Source organism: Alligator mississippiensis, chromosome 2 (assembly GCF_030867095.1).
Source record: "Alligator mississippiensis isolate rAllMis1 chromosome 2, rAllMis1, whole genome shotgun sequence".
Lineage (NCBI taxonomy): Eukaryota > Metazoa > Chordata > Crocodylia > Alligatoridae > Alligator > Alligator mississippiensis.
In genome coordinates, this window is record NC_081825.1 from 199,034,546 (window position 1) to 199,055,866 (window position 21,321).

Consider the following 21,321-nt stretch of genomic DNA (forward strand, 5'->3'; position numbering starts at 1 on the left):
GAAAATGAGTGCAGTCAGTTGGGAGCATTCTACCACATATGGTGGACATGTCCACAATCAAACTGTTCTAGAAAAAGGCTGGAGACATGTTGAGGGAAATAACAGAATACCAGCTGTCAGATAACCCCTTTAGTGTTCCTACTCAACCTTCCTGAAAACTCTGCAACATATAAGAATCATAAGAAATTGACAGTCATCTTCCAGTAGTTGGAAGAATTACAATTGAAAAAGCCTAGAAGAGAAGTACCACCCCTAAAAACACTGACTGGTTTAAAAAAGTTTGGGAAGTTTTAGTAATGGAAAAGTTGTCCTATCAAGGGCTGAAGGAAAAAAGATATTTATTTGGTAATTTGGTGGACATTTTTGGAATTTGCTAAAAAAAACCGAATCTTTTCCTGCCTCCAAACCAGAATGCTTGAGAAAGTTTTTTGACCACTGAAGGAAACTGAACAAATTTGGAATACATTTAAAATTTAAAAACATAGATGAAGGGAAGATAGAGAGCTTTATATTATGCAGCATTCTAAGGAAAAAGAGGATTTGAATTATTATAGTGAGATGAATATACACAAACACTTAACATCACCTGAAACAAAGGAACTGCCAGAGACTAAAAGAAAGAGAAGAAAAGAAAAGAAAAAAATTCCTGTGGACATTGACTTCAGTTAAAGAAGCACTTTTAATGAAAGGTAAATACCTGTCTTTATGTATATTTTAGGGGATTGGCTGTATCTTTGTATGTTAAATTTGTCATTAATGAATCCAATTTAGCACATAAATACAGTTAAAAAAAAAAGAAAAAGAAAAATATAACTGTTAGCCAGAAAGGGAAAAGCAAGCTCCGAGTTTTCCCTTTTCTCAGGGCTCCAACAGGGCCTTTACAGTGAAGACAATCAGAATTTCTTTCCCCCTCTCCTTTAAAACACAAAAATAAAAATTCCAGAATTTTAGAACTTTTCTTCTTGAAATCTGATACATTCATCCTAATTTCCGACCCAGGATATCCCAGTACCAGGATGGTATACTAATATCTCACAATGACTGTTATCTAATATAGTGAACAGTTCAAAGTGTTTTTTTTTTTTTACAGACTCCTTTGGAAGAAAGAGAACTTCACATGGCCTAAACTTCCCACCCAGCAGCCCAGTCCTTCAGCTGTGTAGTGCTGACAGTGTTCAGAGTAGAGTGCTCTAGGAACTCCATGTTCTGACATCTTAGTCTGAGAACTATTGACATAATATAAACAGAGAACACATTTAGGTCAGTACCTGCCTAAACAGAAGTGTGCCAGTTTTTAACATCCGCCCCCCCCGCCCCAATTGGATTTTTGCATGTTTAGCATTTATTCAAATGAGGCCATTTTTAGGTAAATATTCAATCTATGGATTCTGGAGCCTAAATTTTGTACATCAAAATTCTGTTCTTGAAGATGTAAAATCCTATATAAGGCAGGAAAGTGGTAAGTGTGTGTAAGCAGGGAATCTTACTCTTTTTCATGGAACAGATAACAACTAGTGAAAGAACAAGTCTTTATGAACAGATGGTTTGTTAACCTACTCCTTGGGAGGTCCAAAAGATTGCCTCCAAAAATAGAACCAGGAATGTTTGGAAGAAAATACTAATCCTAGCAGAATAAGATGGGAAAATAAAATTGAAGGGATTGGCTAATCTTACATGCTGTATGAAAAATGTACATTTTAAATAGGATAGCAGGCCTGAATATTTAAGAACAGAACATTAGGAGAACAGTAATAAGACAATTAGTAGCTTGGCTTCTTCATAATATTTTAATTCTAGTGTAGAAAAGTGTGCCCTGTGTTTGATTTGTCAAAATTTCCCCCCAGTAGAACTACTAAACCAGACTGACTCATGCTTCTGATAATCCAGGAGTGTATCCAAAAACAATGTACAAGATTTATATAAAATCTCACCACACTGACATAAGACAAAAAACCACCCTATTTGTTAATGATAAAGTTATTTAGGGAATTCATATCACATTTTAACAACAATTTTTGTCACTGATAGGTATATGAAGTCTCTCTTTGTGTAAAGAAGAGCTTTAACAGAGATGCACTCCTCTTAAAAACAAAATAAAAATGAAAATAGCCATCCTTATAAACTGAAGAAGGAAGGATTGCCATCTAGTTACTATGAACAAGTACAAAAGTTTTTAAGAAGAACAAAGGAACATGCAAGTCATCGATTTTCCTCCCCCATGACCTCAGATGAATTTGTAATAAAAGTTTGTCCAAAAATGTCCACCAGAACACTCATTCTGGGAAACCTGGCAGCACAGTTACAAAGTTTATGAAACTTAAGATCTTTAGTGGAAAATACCACCACCACCAAACCCTAGCATGTGCCATAGAAAAACGGAAGAGGAGACAACAGTGTCACTAATGCCTTGACCATCTGCACTGGCAGGGTTGTAAGTTCAGCAAGTACCAGGCTGATTTTATATTACATGTCTAACCAGCAGAAAATAGTTCTTCTTGACTCCAAATCCAGGGATTGGTTTGCCCCTGAGTCCCACCAGTCAGCCACTAGTACCATTACATTAAATGTTACATAATCTAATTTAAGACCCAGGATGTCATCTTCCTGCTGTACTTGGCCTTGGAGAAGCTGCAGCTGGAGTACTGCATTCAATTTTGGGCTCCACAATTTAGGAAGGACGTGGAGAAGCTTGAAAGAGTCCAGAGGAGAGCCACGCACATGATCAGAGGGCAAAAGAACAGGCCTTATGAAGAGAGGCTGCGAGCTATGGGACTTTTCATCCTGGAGAAGCACAGGCTCAAGGGTAGGGGTGGGCAAAATGTGGCCCAGGGGCCAGATGCGGCCCTCCAGGCCATTCCATCTGGCCTGCGGGGCCCCTAAAAAATTTAGAAAACTAACATTTATCTGCTCTGGGCTGCCTGTCATGCAGCCCTTGATAGCTTGCTGAAACTCAGTAAGCAGCCCTCTGCCTGAAATAATTGCCCGCCCCTGCTCAAGGGTGACATGGTGGCAGTCTATAAGTACATAAGGGGTGTACATCACGATCTGGGGGAATGCCTGTTCACCAGAGCACCCGAAGGTCCAATGGTCACAAACTTCTTCAAGACAGTTTTAGGCTGGACATAAGGAAAAACTTCTTTACTGTCTGAGCCCCCAAAGCCTGGAATAAACTCCCCCCAGAGGTAGTGCAAGCACCTACTCTGGACACTTTCAAGAAACATTTGGATGTTTGTCTTGCTGGGATCCTTTGACCCTAGCTGACTTCCTGCCCCTTGGGCAGGGGGCTGGACCCAGTGATCTGATGAGGTCCCTTCCAGCCCTAATGTCTATGAAATGTATGAAATAATCTCCCCTCTCTAACCAAGGCCAGTAAGATAATCAGGAGACACCAGCCTCTTCACAATATTATATTCACTGTATGATTAACATGATAATCATGTTCTAAACTGGAACATGCCACATATTCAAGCAATTTATCATGCAATGAAAATGCAAACCATCCACAAAAATGTTACTCATAACATGTGGAACATCTTTGTGGCTGGTTTGTATTACTTGAATTTGAATCTGTGGCATGTCAGTTTAAAGGGCAAACAGGGAGTTGCTCCTTGGTGCTGGGCTGGCCCTGTACCATTTAAACTTGCCAACACACCTGGGAACCCCACATGGGAAACTGGCTCCCTAGTGCCAGGCTGCTCACAAGTCCAGTTAAATTTCTTGGTGTTCAAGCAGCCCAACACCAGGGAGCTGTTTTTTCATACAGGGCTCCCTGTGTGCCAGTTAGTTTAAAAGAGCACATGTAGCCCAGGTTGAATGAGTGGATCCCCAGTTCTGGGTTAAACTGGGAGCCCAGGATTGGGGGTCTTCTCCTCAATCCCAGTCTGTGGGGACAATGCTGGGTCATTTTGAGCTACAGATGTGGTTTCTAGCCAGAGGGTGCCAAAGCAAGTTGGCACATGCTAGTAGGCAGCAGCTTGGCATCACCATGCGCTGGCCAGCCAGGAAACCTGCACACTGAGGGAAGCCTGGGTGCCCTCTGCTGGCTGGCCACATGCTAGGTGCCTGGCTGTGCTGCCTCCTCGCTAACCTTGCCACTCCTTCTGCATTTTCCGGTTTTAGGTAAGTTGTATGCGATCATAAAATGAGGCTTGATTTTCCTCATGTTGAATGGGGAGTGTGTGTGTTGGGGGGGGGGGGGGGGCTCATAATCAAGCAAATATAGTAAATTAATGTCTGGAGGGGGCCACTCATTTTAACATACAATTAATGATGAACTGCAGGCTTACCAAAGGAAGAGAACTTTTAGTTAACCCAATGTACTCTCTGCTTGCATTTTAGTCATTCTACTTTTAAATCTCTCAAATGAGGGGTGCCATAATTTATATAGGAACCAATGATTAAAATGTATTTGTAATTATGTTCAGGTTTGGATTTGCTTGTCCATCTGCTTGTCTTAACAGGTTTTCTTGTGTTTGGTATGTTAGTGTTTATCTTTGTTAAGGTTATATATAAGTAACTGAATATCCATATTTTGTGTGGGACAGAGAGGATTATATTATTTTTAACATAATAAAACTTGTAGAAAATCACATGCAAGAAATTCAGTAGCTTAGCTACCAAGTGAAGCTATGGAGTGAAACAAAAGGGAGTATTACAGCTTGTGTCTTCTCTTAACACTCATTAAAATCCTATATTTTTAGACTAGTGGTTCTCAAACTTTTTAGACTCAAGTTATCCCGTTAGATGTAAAGCACCCCTTGGTGCTTTTCTATTTGAAATCTCTAGGTTTATTTTGTGAATCATGTGTAGGTGTTTGCATACCTAACAATATAAATATACATGACACCCATGGCACCATTAGAAGAATCTTAACAGCAACCCAGGGTGCCATGGCACTGTGGGTGAAAATCACTGATTTGAACTAAAGTTTTTCTGCTTGACTCATACACAAATGTTAAACAACAATACACAGCCACTCAAATACACAATATCTAACTATGTAAAATAAACAGATAAGCACAAATTCCACAGTGGTGTTACTGTTAAACAGTACTGTATGTTAATCTCTCTGAATGGCATCCAGGATAACACAATCATAAAAAACCCAAACATCTACACATGGAAAAATGTTAGACTCTGGGGCAGCAAAGAACCTTGCCACCTCCTCCCCTTCCAAAAACATTCTTAGAAAAAAAGCACGTAATAGAAACAAAGAAAGAATGAAAAAGCCAGGACATTATTCCTTCTATCTACCTTACTCAGAACTCTTGATATTGGCCTTCGATCTTTCTCTGCTATTTTGCTTTTTAAAAGAAACCCCTTTCATATGAATTTCTTTTTCATTACACATTTATATAAAGCTTTCTCCCAATTTTTAAATGATAGTTTCACATAACAGAATCACAATATTTCTACATTATCTCATGATACTGTATTGCTTATTCTGGCATTGATTCAATTAGGAATATTACAGATGAGAAATGTCATTGCCAATTTCATAGGGTCAAATCTTCTCCACTGAGTGTCAATTGGCATGCAAGGAGAGAAAAGTTCATCTTGTAATAAGGATGGGCCACATCAAAGCTGTGTAATAAGACACAGCTGAAAAAGTTTTCACAAACAACCAGGATGTACCAAAACCAGAGAACCAGTTTCCATTCATTTTGATCCATCCACTGTGCACATTCAACACATCACTAGCAGCACAGCTCTTGGCTCTTTATCTCTTCCTTTCCTGCTGGCCTTTTCTTCTGTGTAAATAGGGCAAAACAATGTTTAGGGCAGCAATAATTTATATTCCCTACCTGGTACAACTGTTTAGATTTCTAATTCTTGCCTCAGAGCTCCAGTAAAATCCTGAAACATGTTGCCCATCTCTAAGGGTAAAGGCAAGCCTAGTTATTCTTTTCCTTCTCAGTCCCCTACTCAATATGTGATTAAATAAGCTCCTTTTTATCCCACACAATTGTAAATGACACATAGACCAGAGTGGGCAAAGTACAGCCCATGGGTCATATCTGGCCTGCCAAAAGACTTGATCTGGCCTGTGTGTGGATGGCTGCCAACTCATTGAGCGCATCCACACGAGCGCGCATGTGCATCTTGCAGCTTCTCAAAGTCCTTTGAGACGCTGCAGGAGGCACATGTGGGAACAAAAAAACATTCCCTGCGCTGCAAATTTGCAGAGCGGGGCAAAATTAGACCCCTGGATATCCAGGGGTTAAAAAAAAACTGTGGGGGAAAAAAGCGGGGCAGGGCACAGTCCTGAACCGTGCCCTGAGGCAACCGGAGGCTTGGTCCTCCACAGAGACAGTCTGGTAGCCATCCAGAGTGTCTCTATGGCTGGCCCTCACCCTGGTGCTGAAACATGCTGTGCAGGGCAAGCAGAGTGCCAGCTGTGGGGAGCTGGACTTGGGCTCCTGCTGATAAGCAGAGGGTGGAGGAGGAGGGAAGGGGACCATGCTGGGACCCCCACCAGCCCTACCCACTCCGCCCAGCCCCCTGATCGCTACCCTGTCCAGCCCCATTCCCTGCCTGGGCCCTGAGCCTCCCTGATTGCTGCCCCACCTGCCCCCGAGCCCCCCGATCGCTGCCCTACATGGCCCCATCCCCCACCTGCCCCCCAGGCCCTCCAATTGTCCCTGCATCCCAGCAAATAAAAAAAAAAAGAAGCCCTGCACTCATCAGAAGTAGCAGCTGTCATTGGGGGTCACTGAGGCCTTGTGGCAGAACCCCCCTGTGCAGCACAGGCCCGGGTATCAGCCTCAGTGGCCCCAGCTGCCCGACAGCGCGTGGAGCCATGTAGCACCCTGCTGACTCTGACTGCACCCATGTGATTGGGCAGTGGCAGTGCAGGTGCCCCCACTGCCCCGTGCGGCATGGGAGGGCTCTGCCACGAGGCCCCGGTGACCCACACAGCAACTGCTACTGCTAGTGAGTGGGGGTTTTTTCTTTGTTTTGTTTTGTTTTTTTTGAGTCCTGGGCTGCAAAGTCCAGGGGGTGGGGTGGAGAGAGGGGCATCAGGAGACAGGTTGGGTGGATGGGGGTGGATGGGGTAATCGGGGAGCGCTGCTGCCCTGTGATGTGCAGGGGGGCTCTGCCACATGGCCCCAGAGCACCCACAGCCCCTGCTACTGCTGGTCAGTGCAAAGCTTTTTTTTTTTTCTTCCTAAAGTGCCAGGAGGCGGGGGCTGGGCAGGCCAGCCACTGGAGGGTCTGAGGGAGCTTCAGGATCCACCAGGGAATGGGGCTGGGTGGGGCAGCAATCTGGGGAGCTGGGGGAGCAAGCAGGGGATGGGCATGTTGGCACAGCAGGGGGGGTAGCTGCTGGGGGGCCATGTGGCCCCTATTGGGGGGGCTGTAGCCCTGTGGGGGGGCAGTCCATGAGCTGTGCAGGGGGGCTGCACCCTGCAGGGGGCAGGGGACCCATCCCTTCTGAACAGCCCCCCCACAGTCACCCCACACCTACCCACACACCCCACAGGCACACACATCCTCCCACCCCGCTTCCAACTGCCCTTCTGCAAACCCCATATCCCCCCAGGACATACCTTGCATGCCCAGCTGCCAGACAGAATGAGACCTGCTAGCAGGACCTGTGGCTGCAGGGGCACCTGTCCCCACATCCTGGTTAATGAAGGGGTCATAGGAAGCTCTAACTGCTCTATGGTAAGAAAACCAAAGGCAAATAGCAAAAAATATAGCTATTTAGAATTCACGTTTTTATGATGATAGAGGCACTGGTAGGCTTCCAAACTGCTTTAACACCGTAGATATATCAATAAAACATTGCCCAACTGATTGCTGTTGCTCTGTCACTCTCTCTTTTTCTCTCTCTATATATAGTGGTCTTTTTTTTTAATTGTGGAGGAACATGGACTTGGGGTATTTTACAGAGTGATTTAGGGATTCTTTTATCAGGGATTTTTCAGTTTTCAATTAGGAAACACCAGAATTCCTGCTAGGGAGGCAAGTGGCAGGACCCAGGCAGAGGAGCCTTTTCAGAGCTGGCACCTTGGACCCAGCTGGAGGTGGCTGACCTCCTGGCCAACTGCAGCCAGGGGGACATGCCTTGACAGTTCAAAGCAGGCCACCACACTGGAAACATCTTCTGGGTAATAGCTGCCCAGATGGCCAGGCAAGGGGCACACATGGCAGTAGTGCCACACAAAGGCCAAATCTGCAGCCACAGCCCACTGGCAGCTGGCTCAGAGGGGCAGATGCCTCTACTGGCTCTGCAGTCCCCATCCAGGTCTGGCAGGTGCACAGCAGGTCACAGCCAGGCAGCAGCCTCCACTACCAGACTGTTGCAGTGGGTAGAGGGTGCAGGGAACTCTCAGTTAGGGCTGCTGCAGCAGTCCAGCTGGCACAAGGTGTAGTGTCCCCAGGTGCCAATTGGCTGGACCGCAGAAGCTCCTGAGAGTGAGTAGCCTTGAGCTACTTGACAGGGCAGCTTTTTGTACTGATGGGGCCAGGACAGGGCAGCTTTTTATACTGCTGGGGACAGCACAGGTTCTGGCCCCAGGCTCTAGCTCCCCCTGGCTGCAGATCTGGGAGGAGCGGGGCAGGGATATTTTGCCCTAAGTGGCACAATTTGCCCCACATCAGAGTGCATGTCCAGGCCCCTGCGCTGAGGCAAAAAGCCCCGGCTCAAATTTGCACCACTTCTATTTGAGCTGCTGCAAGTGTATGTGCTTGCACGTGCCTCAGTCTATTTTCTTTCTCTTTTTCCTTTCTTCATTTTATTTGGTCCTCCAATTTTTGCATCCCTGACTTCTTACATCATACACACAGCTGCACAACCTTGCCCACACAAAAATCTCTACAGCCTACATGATGATGAATCACTTAAACCACTCCCACTTCAGGCACTGCTTTCTAATATCAATGGTACAATTAGGCTGGTTAAGATACTCTAATATCAACTTACACTTCTCATTGACTCTTCTCCCCTAGAATTCACATTGTCATTATATTATAAACAAAAATCAGCATTCCTGGGTTAGTTGGTAAAAGCTACTATTCTAGATCTCATATATACTTCAGCCCACTAATATATGTTATTCATTAGCCCATCAGACATGGATCTTAGTCCAGAACCCAGAAAATGATCAAACAGTGAAGTTACTGGTCTCCAACCTGAATGTTCTTTGCTTCCTAAGCCTAATCAAGTTCTAAAATCAAAGATCATTTAGAGTCAAGTAGATGAGAGTATGAAATTAGTCTAACTCCCCAAACCATGTTAGAGTTTGCCCCATGTAGCCATTGAAGAGAGTGTGGAAGAAAAATTATACCAATGTGACAGTGAGATTGCTCAATTACCTGAAGACAGAGCTGATAATATTTGTCACCATAAAAATTCATCTGTAATCGATAGATTCAGTATCACAGCTAATTGAACAGGAGAAGAACACTTTCAGCATGGATACTGTATTTTATGCAGGATTATAGACTGACATTTTGAGATTCCCTAGTCTTCTTTTTCATTTCATAATGTAGAATTCAGAAGATTTCATTATAGAACATGGAAAGGTTTTGCAAAGATATACTGAATATTCTATGTTCTCTGACCAAGGTAATTTACTGGTCATATTCCACCTTCCCACTACAAAGGATGAAACAGGTAAAAGTCCCTAGATACCAAATCTTGTGAATACTGGAGATCAGAGCGGAAACTGCTTTACCCTATGGAGAGGATAATTCTGCTATTTAGGTATTTATATGTAATTATATAAATAATTGTAATTGTACACCTAATCCAGGAGTGTCTCCTTCTAGAAGACAGCATGAAGCAGTGCTTTCTCAGATCATTGCACAAATAATGTTAAATATCTAACCTCTGAACTGTTGGGGTTGTTTGAGGCATGACAAGTTCATCAACCAAATATTACAAGCCTTAAAATAACTAGTGGCTTTTGCCTGCCTTTTCACATGTCCTCCATCACTGACATCAATAAGAACTATGACACTGACTATCAATAAGAACTCGAGTACTGAGTTCAACATTTGGCTGCTTCAGTTTTAAAAACCTGAAATTGGTGTAGGCTATTAGGCTGCAGTGATTTTAGGAAACAAAGTGTGATAGTTCACTGACAAACCACCACCATGTGTTCTTCTCTGCATAACAATTTAAGTGAAAAATTAGATTTTTCTAAGAATGCAAATCATTACCCAAGTATTTAACAACTACTTGGCATTTATATTATAATACCACCTTACATTTCCACACAATCTCTCCCACAGATGTCAAATTGCTTTACTCTTAGGGAGCTGTTCCTGGAAAAATGGAACGAACTCAAGTAGTAGTGCCATGCTCTGGTAAAGAGTAATGGAAGTACAGGAGGGCAGAGGCAAAGCAGCCTCATATCCAAAATCTGAGGGAATACGACATTTACCACAGTGAGAAATGGCATAATGGACACAAGCTGCCAATGTGGAATTAGTGATGTGAAAATGTACTGCTTAAAACCACATTCTGCCCCTGCTGTCTGTCATGTAGCATTTCTACTGAGATGTTAAGCACTGAACAAGACCAGAGGGCCAGAATGACCCAGTTGCTTCTGCCACCACAGCTACCCAACTTCTCCCTGCTGCTGCTTCTTTCTGCTGCCCAGCCAGTACAGCATGGAGTGAAACACCCAACTGCAGTGCTGCCTAGGCAAAGCTCCCTATCACCAAATGCTCCCAAACCCCCACTCTGTAGGCTGGATCCAATAGTTCTGCAGACTGGATCTGGCCCATAGGCCAGAGGTTGCAGACCCCTTGCACAAGGCTGCTCAGGACTTGGCCCATAAGCTTTACTTGTATGCTGGAGTTACAAGTGACCACCTAAGAACAGAATTTGGCCCTGTCATTGAATTATTTGTTTAATTCAATAATACTCTAAGGATGAATTTTTTTCTTTTTACGTTTTAACATCAAATGGTTTTGTGAACAGTCTCACCTAATTAAACTTTACTAAGTTCAAATTTTGACTTTATAAATCATTAATAGGACTATCATAAATGATAATAAAAATACGTTCACTCTACCTTGTATGATTATTTCCATTTTCTGTTTCATAGGCATGCCTTTTCTTATTTAAAACATTGTCTTCTGATCCTTGTCTCTGACCCCGGAAGAATATGTTATGAACTGTCTGTCGGCATCTTTCTTGAGTCCAAGTGTATTCTAAATTCAAAGCTTCTGTGATTCAAACAGAGTGTTTTAACATAAAAAAACCTTTGAAAATAAAGATTATATTTTATGTCATTCTCCAAAATTTGTAAAATCAAGATTAACACAACAGTAAAAGGGTATTCATAGACATTTCTTGTAAAGTTGAAGCAAAATAAAGTTTGATATAGTAATCTTAAATTCCCAAAGTGAAAAAGATTCTTGCCTACCCTGTTCCCCTGAAAACTAAACTTACCAGAACACATGTTTATTGGTATAACTACATCCACATTAGGGGGTAAGCACTGATTTACATAGACCAGTGGTTCCCAGACTCTGACAGATTGTGCAACACCGATTTAAAATGATACAACCTTAAGTACCACCAGCAAATTTTTGTCGTATAAGGTAACTATAATAAATTTGTTAACGTGTACCACTGACAGTCTATGTCAGCAGTTCCTAATCTATTCTACCAGTTTGGTTAAATAGGTGCTAAAACTGTGTGTAGATAAGATGCATCGTAGTTAAGAGAAGAACTGATATTATTATGACACTTGAGATACTGTCCACAGGGGACTCCTGCCATGTGAAAGCTGCTTAACTGACAAAGGAAATGCCTTTTATCTAGAATCAGTTAAATTCTTAGTTTTGGTTTGTATTTGTTATTGCCTACTTATCTCAAGCACCTGAAAACAAAATCTAGTGGTAGAAAAGCTGTTCTGTTAAAAGATGCAGCCTCTCTCAACCTTTTCTTTAAGGTTGGATTAAGCTTCTAATTCTCATGATACCTCTTCTCAAATGTTACAAACAAATGAACCTCCTCCCTTCTGACAGGCCTTCATCTTAATCAGTACCTCTGCTAATTGTTTATCTACTACCCCTGTGAAACTCTCTTCTCTCTCTTCCAACTATGTATTTACTGTGCTATGCTGGCTTTTATTCCTCAAACCTGAAGGATGTCTTACATTTGAGGCTTGTCTAACTCTATGCCAATGATACTGTTGGTCCAATAAAAGATATCACTCTAAGAAATTCTCACCTTTAGCAAAACCAAGAAACATCATGCTTGACATTCCCAGTGTTTTCTCAGTAAAAGAAAGTCAAGGGAAAAAAACCTACATTTTTTCCTTTGCAAGTCACTTGGAACAAAATTAGGATATTTATCATATACTATTAATTTCTTATCTACTTAGCAGCTTTTAGCTAATAATAATAACGGGCAAGATTATAAAACCTTACTCAGTGTAAAACTTTCACCAAGATCAGTAAAAATTTGCACTAAATAACTGTGCAAATGTGAACTGAATTAAAACTGAGGTGGGCTTCAAAACATTATTAATGTTAGAATTTCTATTGCATATGTCAACAATAGAGCTTAACACACTCACAAGTATTAATTAAATACAACTTAAAACACCTATATTACATTTTATCCCTCTTTTCAGATGGGAAAATGGGGCACAAAGATGAAGGCCTACATTTTCAAGCAGTTTACTAATTTTAGAAATGTAAGGCACCTAAACCCTGATTTTGAGACAGTGTGTAAATAAAGTAACTGGAAATTGAGTGCTCTCTTAGAACTTTTAAAAAATGAAACCTCTTAGTGAATTGAGTTGAATGACCAAAAATGAGTCACCCCAAATTAGCAGAAGCATTTGAATACAAAAGTAGGCATAAAATGACTTGCTTTTAGTTGTTCAATGACATTAGTACCAAGGAGGGGGAAATGGAAACAGAAAGCAGATCTCATACCCAGGGGCAGATCGGCAGGGGAGGGGGGAGGGAGGGTGTAGTGGTGCAGCTGCACCCTTCTGTGATTCTTGGTCCACCCAAAGTTTAAAACCAGCTGCCTGGTAGCAGCAACAGTATTTCTAGTCAGGCAGTAATGAGCAACCCAATTGACTTTATGGTTCAATATAATCTACCTGATTCTTTCTAAATATTTCATTCCACGGCTGTTAACAACCCTCTCCTTTTTAATGATCTTGATATTCTATTAATCAATCCAACCTTTCTCCTGTAATTCTGCTGTTAGCAATGTAAGTCTTATTTAAAACTGTTGCAGACTGTTTTTAAGTCTAGCTAAAAACATTAACTCAGGTGAAGAGCAACTCAGATGTGGAAATAACTTTCAGTGAAGCACTGGACACACTGCTGAGAAGCTCATGAAGGCTCTATTGTTTTATGAACCTGAAAAAGGGATGGACATTTAACTGTAATGACTACAGGATTAATAAAATAACATCTCTTGATTATTTTGCCTAGTTTGTTGTGATTTGGTACATAATAGCAAGTTAACACACATTCCAATAAAGTTACATTTGTCTCTTGCTCCTAGCATATTAATAAAGCATGTCATTTTTTTTTAATCTGAGAAAAATGTGTGTTGCATTATATGGGATGATGCACCACACCATCTGTACCCCCTTTTTCAAAGTCATAGATCTGTCCGTGTCCATACCCTACTCCTCTACCTAGCCACTAGACAGCTTTAGTCTTAATAAGCTCTTTTCTTTTTGAGACATTTCTCTTTCTCCATCAAGAATGATTGAAGTGACTAGTTAATGCTCAGCCAATAAAGTGTTGTAATAATTTGCTGGGAAAACCTTTGAGCACTGATGTAGTGATGTGGTTGGGTGCCCAGGGCATGGGGACAGTGGTGACCTCTGGTTGCTGTTGCACTGTCAGCAACACTGCATGGCTGCCAATGGCAGCCAATTTTTTTATGCTCCTCCTCCAGAAATCAGAGGCTGGAATAGTTGACCTGCCCTAGTTACACCACTGCATTTGAGGTGTTCTATAATAAGTAACAAACCCTTGACTGATTCTGACTAAACAATATTGACCAAGCAATGTTTAAATCAGTGCATCTCAAAGATGATACACAATACATACCCTTGGGGGTACAGGGCGAACATCCAGATGGTATGCAACAAGAAGGAATTTGGAAGCAGAAGGAAAGGGGGAGAATACAAATGGAGTAAAAAAAAATAAAAGGAAAAATGATGAACTCTATAATGTATCTTAGACTGCTGGAGAGTTTATAGTGTGCACTGACAAAGGTTTACTTTTCTTATTATCCAAAATATGAAATCATAGAGGAAAACAGCCATTTAACAAAAAGGGGCATGAGAAGTAATGAAAGTAAGAATACTGGCTTAAATAATAAATTATATAGTGTATATTTATGTAAGTTTATCCTATCAAATTACACAGATTGTAAGTAGTTTGATCTCTGTGCAATAAAGACATCATAAATTATGTAGAACTTGTATCTAAGCCACATGTTTTTTCCAACACAAACTTTATAAAAAAACATGTTTCTTAGTTAGAACAATGTTTATTTTAATTTCCATGGCATTTAATGGTAACATACAAATTCATTTCTACTTGTTTTTTTAAAACCAGCACTGTGTTTTCTGTTGTTTTTCTCCTAAATGGAGGAGAATATTTTACTATTTGAAAAGAACAGAGTTATTTACTGAATGTACTATTATCTTCTTTTTATTAAAGGAAATATTTTAAATTTAAAAGTTAATTCTGGTGATTAAATTTCCTCTGAACTCCTTATAGTCAATTAATTCAAAGACAAATAGTTTCATTTTGATTCAGAGACAACAACAGTATTTGGGATTGGTAGGCAATAAATTGGGACACTAAAATTCTTTTCATATCAAGTCAGTTTTGCATTTCTAAATCATAGTGCCATAACCTTCTATTATAAGTGATAATGGAATAGTGTTCTCTCTTCTAGGTGTGCATGGCAACACGTTTGTTAACAGAAGCCAAAAAGCAAGTAGAAGTTAAGTATTACAACTGACAACCAAAACTGTGCTGTACAGCCCCATGAATATTTAATAATAGAACACACCTTTGCTTAACTGGCTGGGATGTAAAGAACTACATTTCCTTCCTTATTTTTGCAGCAGGGAGGCACCTTATAGTTGAATAAGTCTTTTCAGAATGACATCAAAGGGCCAATTTCACTCCACATTTAGATTCTTGTAACCTCACCAAGCCAGATTCAACCCAGGCTTCAATACAGTTTCTAGTCAGTGCAGTGGGACACGGACACACACACCCACCAACTTTAGTGGGACTACATGACTACACCTGAGGGCGCAATTGGCCCACAAGGGTTCAACATACTTTAGGCTATTTGGGGAGGATGCTATACTTGAGTGTCACAAATTGTTGAATTGTCTTGGTTAAGGTCTGTGCAATAATATCAAGATTGCGGTATTTATGCTACTGTTTCTCAGCACGAATTCAGCAGAAAGCACTGGAGTTGTGTGTTTCAGAAAGGCTAGGAGTAAACAATACAACTCTGACATGTTCAAGAAGTTTGGCTTCTTTTCCACTGCGCTACATTCTACAATGGCTTTGGGAGGGTTTAAAATAACTGACCCATTAAAGATTCTGAGACTAGGCAAAAACTTTAGTAACAAGATGTAATCTTTTTTTTTTTTAAGAAAATAAACATTTACTAATATTTTTTAATTCTCTCTTATCAATGCAAAATATTTACTTGTTTTAAGTCATTACTAAAAGCAAGTAAGGTCAAAGCTACCATCTTGCAAGCCAAGCCATTTTCAGCCACTTATTTAGTGAGGCCTGGCCTCAGGAGAGGCTATGATTACCAAACATACAATTACTGTTTTGTGATACTAGAATGACAGCAATTGCCTACCCTTCAGCAAATTCTCAGTCCAATGTCACATTTGTTATGCACCCAAACTCAATGGGAGTCCAACCACAAATCAATAGGATTTTACAGTGCACATGGAATGCAGAATCATACACTTGGACACCGATACAGGTGCAGCAAGGCTGCTCTGACATGCTGTAATTAGAGTACATTGGAGCAGACACGATTAATCGACTGAGTTCGGTGGAGCGTGGTAATTACTGCACTCCAGCAAACTCAAACATCATGTGCATCAGCACCCCCGCATTGAAAAATGGCTTTAACTGAAGCTCGTTGAATTAAAGACCTCCCCACAACTCCCGGAGCACATGTATAAACACCCCCTGATTTTGAAACAGAAATTATATCTTCAGAAATGCACAAACAACTATGGACTTCAATGGAAACAATGGAAATTGTCCTTGGAGAGGTAAGGGCAATACTTGGCCTTAGATCAAAAAGATTTTTAAAATTAATTAACTTCTGACAATATCCAAGCCAAATTTTGTACTTGAACACACATATGCTACTATCAGTAGTTGCCACAGAAGATGTAAGATTGCATGTGAGATAAGTAATTGGATCTAAATTTGTTTTTATTAATAACATTCCATAACAATATCTAATTTGTAACCTTAATAATACATTTGCCTTTCTTATAAATAGTTTACTAAAAATAAGGTAAAAAAATTCTAAAGAAGTGATTTCATAACTGCTAATGAATGGCCCCCATACTTAAGAAAACTTGAAAAAAAGGGGATCTTTGTCAGTGCAAAGTATTCCTTATGTCCACATAACTCCAACTAACATGGCTGGGAGTATTACACATCTGCTTAAGGGCTGTCAGAAGAAACTCCAAGAATTGCTTTAGCCCAATCTTGCCAGTTAAGAAAAAGATTGAAAATATCATTAAAAATGATACAAATATTTCCATTACCTATCAATGGAGAGTGAAGCCTGGCATGGTCATGATCAAGGTAGCATCCAGAACAGCTGGTGAGAAAGGGAAAATGAATTGGTGATGAGCTTCTTGATGGAGCACTGCAAACACGACCCTCCTGTTGAAAAGAAAAGACACCAGTTTAATGTGTTACGTAGTAAACCTGAACTTTTTTTGGTTAGCTGAATTTGACAGAACTCAGAACAAGAAGAAAAAAATAGCTATCACAATCTCATTAAAATACAATATTTTACTTATTTTAAAAGGAAAAACATCTTACCATACCATTTTTAACTATTTCTGTGCACCTCATCCTACAGGTGCACAGAAATCCACAAGTGCCACTAAAGTCAGCTACATAGGAATTAAGTAGTTGTAAAAGGCCAGGGGTCCTCTACCACAGGGATAAATAATAATAGAAAAATAATATTTATGTGCTGTGAACTCCACAAGCCCCTTTACTGGCTCTGTGATAACTGAATGATCTTGCTTCGAAAAACGAACACGTATTCTGTAGATCTGTAAGGAACAACAAAATAGTACCACAGGGAACTGTAGGAAAGTCTAGGCGATAAAATACAAATGAGCAGTCTGCTCTTCCTGTCAGCTCTGCAGCTCCTAATTCTTTGTACTGAGCTCTCTCTTCAACCTTCATGTGGAGCCCAGGGGAATTTCTATAGCAGCCGGGCTCCTCTTTTCTTCGGCACAAATAGTAAAGGAGACCAGGTAGGGAGAAATTCATGCATATAACCTGGAAAACAGCCATATTTTTAGTTATGGGCTTCCTCATCCCCAAATACTGTTTGTTAATGGCTGGGAGCATCACTTTAATTTATTTTATTCTTTCTAGATGAGCCTCAAAATAACGGTCATCTAAGTTAGGCCTTCTGCCCCTTTAAAATTCCACCCCTGCTGGCTGACATTTAGTCAGCTTGGGAAGAACCTGCCCCCAGTGACATTCCCATGAGCCTGACTGACATGCATCTTGACAAGAGTGGGCAAAGTCTGCAACCCATTCCCAGTAACAACTACTATAGCAAGCTAAAAATGGCTGGCTGGCTTAAAAATGGCTTTCTAGCTTTAATGGAAAAATCTATGAAACAGATAAGTGTTTAGGATACCATCAGTACTGTTCTGCCCTGCTCTTTAGAAAACCAGCATAATATAGTATCAACAAGTATTAGAATTTAGTGAGAACTCACTGGAAAGTTATTAGTGGGAAACTTCCATGATTCATGTGTTTCCCTCACGTTTCCAGAGAGCAAGTTAAAGCCTAATATACAAATAGAGAGTGGGGAAATGAATACAATTAATGTCTCTCTACTCCAGAGGAAAAAATGGGGAAGAAGAAATGCTTTATTAAGCTGTTTTGTTTTCCCATTTATACTTCTGCTTTATAGGTTATTTTGTGCTCTTACTGTTGGCAAGGGCAGAATATCAATCAATCAATCAATCAATCAATCAATCAAAGTAAATAATGTTACCAGACTTTCCAAAAGAATAAAAGAAATGCAAGTTTGGAAGAAAAGTAAACAAGAAATCTATGTAAAGGGTAAAGAAAATAAATCATCTTCTCACATCCCTGTAACTTGGGTCATATTACTGGAAATGTAATTTGAAGTTATTTTCTTAATGACCATAAAATAACACCTACCGTATCCTAAAGAGGCTGAAAGTTAACAGTACAAGGGACTCGATGCTTTAAATAACAAATATCTTTAACTTACAGAAATAAGTAATAGATGATGCATGTGTGTATTTGTTGTTTATCTATGTAGTATAGCAACTCCCATTTGGAGGAAGCCCATACACAGTATTCTGTGTTCATATTTTGTTAAAAGTTCTCCAAATGCACATATATAGAAATGTTACTGATACACCTAGATACTAAGAGATGTATGTTTGTCCATAAACTATATGACCCTCAAGGACATTTGGAACCAAATTAGAACAAGAAAACAAACCTGAAACAAAAATATTATTGTTCAGTATTTGACAATTTAAGAACACAGATTGGCAACCATTACATTCTTATTACCATACCTCTCAATCATACTTCATTAAAAAATATTAATTGTATTTCTCTACATCTTCTATTGCTACTGGGTGCTACAGACTATAGATACCATATTCAAACTAAACTGCACACATTGCAATATCATCTAGGCAGGACTGGATTAACGCATACGCAAACTAGGCACATACCTAGAGCCCTGAGCTGAAGGGGGCCCTGGTCCTTCCCTCCTTGGCAGTGGGGCAAATGGCCCCATCCACCTCCCTTTCTTTCCCTTCCCCTCTGCCAGCCTTGCCACCACAGCAGCTGCTTCCTAGCAGTGGCTCTGAGCCCCGCTCCCTGTGGGCAGCAGTGACAGGATGGGGAGGAGGAGTCTTGACCAGCTCAGGGCCCAAAAGTTTGTTTGCGCAGGGCCCACTAAAGGGTTAATATGGCCTTTCATTTAGGACTATATTTTGAAATACTCTTTGCTGACGGAGCTTCATCAGCCAGTAACAGAAAGTCAACAGAAGGTGATACATGCCGGGTTGTGCAGTTGGTGGGCACAGAGCTAGGCTTTAGAATGATTCCAGTAGCTGCCTGCATTTGGCTTCTACTGTGTTTCATGAGGTAGACAGGTAACTTATAGTAGACTGTATACAATGACTTATGCAGCTTTGCCCCATGGGTTTGAGAAAATGACAGAATGGTTGAGACCTCCAATCCTGAAAAGGGAATTTGACAAAATCAGGAAAAGGAAGAATACTGCATTTCTTTCCCTCCCCTGTATGTTTTTTCTTCAGGATCCACGTGTTTAAATGATCTTTTGCTTACACTAAAATGGAACAGGGGCATCTGAAACTACAAGGGAGCATTTTCCTAATACTTCATTTTCTCAGCCCAAGAAGTTTCCTGTCCCAGAAAGGGTTGGCAATGAGCTGTGTCAATTCTTACATCACATTGAGAATTTTGTTGCCATAGTAACTGAGTGTAGGCATTTAAACATAGCAACAGGCTTTTTATAGCACTTTCTGGGTTGTCAAAGTAGCATGTTCTTTTATTTCCTAAGCAGATGCTCACAAGATAAGTATACAAAGATGACAGTACAGCATCCAGCCTACATGTGAAAAACTTTCAATTGTACAAAATATTTTTTCAACCTTTGAGTCGTAAGCTGGCAGGTAAATGTTGGACACATTGTAAATTTCCATACATATTTTGTTGATCATTAGAAAAGTCTCCATAAACAACAAAATGCAAAACATTAGTTACAAAACATGCGGTCTCTAAATGCAAAGTTAATTTAACGCAATGGTTCAGCTACAATCTGTTTTAGAAGGATGAAGGACATCTTGTCTTACTGCTTATCAAGTAAATGTCAGAGTTGACAAAAGGGGAGGTGTAACAGGGAAGTTCTGCCATGGACTGCTTGGGTGCACAAGGCAACACTGGCTGCTGTGCTGGCAGTGGCAGTGGTGGGGCCAGCTGCTAGCTGTGGCAGCCAGCAGCTATTTCAGTAGTTACCCCCATCCAAAGGCAGTACTTAGGGTTACTGTTCTAGTTGACCCCCGCCCCCACAAGTTACGCTACTGAGAATTGTCTTTGTTTTTCCTTCTCATCAGTAATCAATTCACTATGGCATACCCTTAGTTAGTGTATGTTGACATGGCTCCACAATTCAAATAGAGCAATGATGATATTTAGCAACAAAGGATGTGTCCCTTTGTGGTTTAGGAAGGAAAAATTCAAACTACAGCTTATTATTTTTCCTTTCAATAAAAAAGTACTTTTCTTCTGCATGGTATTTTCCTCTTGCTTCCTTAGTTTCAGTATCATATAATGCAACTGTGGAACCCATTCCAAGACCTGGGAATATCAAGAAGCACAATGGTAGATTTCCCAAGAAATCTTTTGAAATTATTCACCTGCCTGTTATTATTACGTCAGCCCTGTATAGACTGGGATACTTGATGTTACCATTTCACTGACAAACACCATGCTCGATCCATTAAACAGGAAATGTCAAAGACTTAAAAAAATCAAATTCAATGGGAAATGCCAAAGGCTTCTCATGAGTGTGCATGGTTTTTAATATTCATGTAAATCCATTCCTTTACTGTTAGAAGAAACATTTAGTGCACTACACTTAATGCAAGAAATTCCAAACTGTCCTTAGATGTTCAGCACTAGAATGGGATATGTACAACTCACAGAACATATTCATGAAGGCCATATTAAGTCTTCAAATACACACAAACTCCTCTTTCACTGGCATTCTTACTTAGCAGTTACAGTATCAGTGAATGATACACCACACAGTTTCCAAAAGTTCCAGTACTCCATGCTGAACATACATAATTTGGGATTATTATTTGATTACCATGAAAATGCAACTGTTTGACCGTTCCTCACTCGGCCTTACTGACAGCTTATTTATAAGATCTAACGCTCCCTTCATCTAAAGCACTTATAACTGGCATATTTATTCACATACCACATGCCCCTGAATAAGACACTCACCTTGTTTTTGGAAAGCAAAATGAA

At 40.5% G+C, this 21,321-nt stretch overlaps 1 protein-coding gene across 1 annotated transcript in view; it reads right to left on the reverse strand.

The window, feature by feature from the left end:
* The window catches only part of IRAG1 (inositol 1,4,5-triphosphate receptor associated 1), a 115,053-nt gene extending 98,152 nt beyond the window's left edge, over positions 1–16,901 (reverse strand). The window contains exons 1-2 of the mRNA XM_019476745.2: positions 16,782–16,901; positions 11,031–11,184 (exon numbers count right to left, since the gene is read on the reverse strand). The gene's annotated coding sequence lies outside the window, so the exon portion shown is untranslated. The remainder of the gene's footprint in view (positions 1–11,030; positions 11,185–16,781) is intronic.
* Between the last annotated feature and the right edge of the window lie 4,420 nt (positions 16,902–21,321).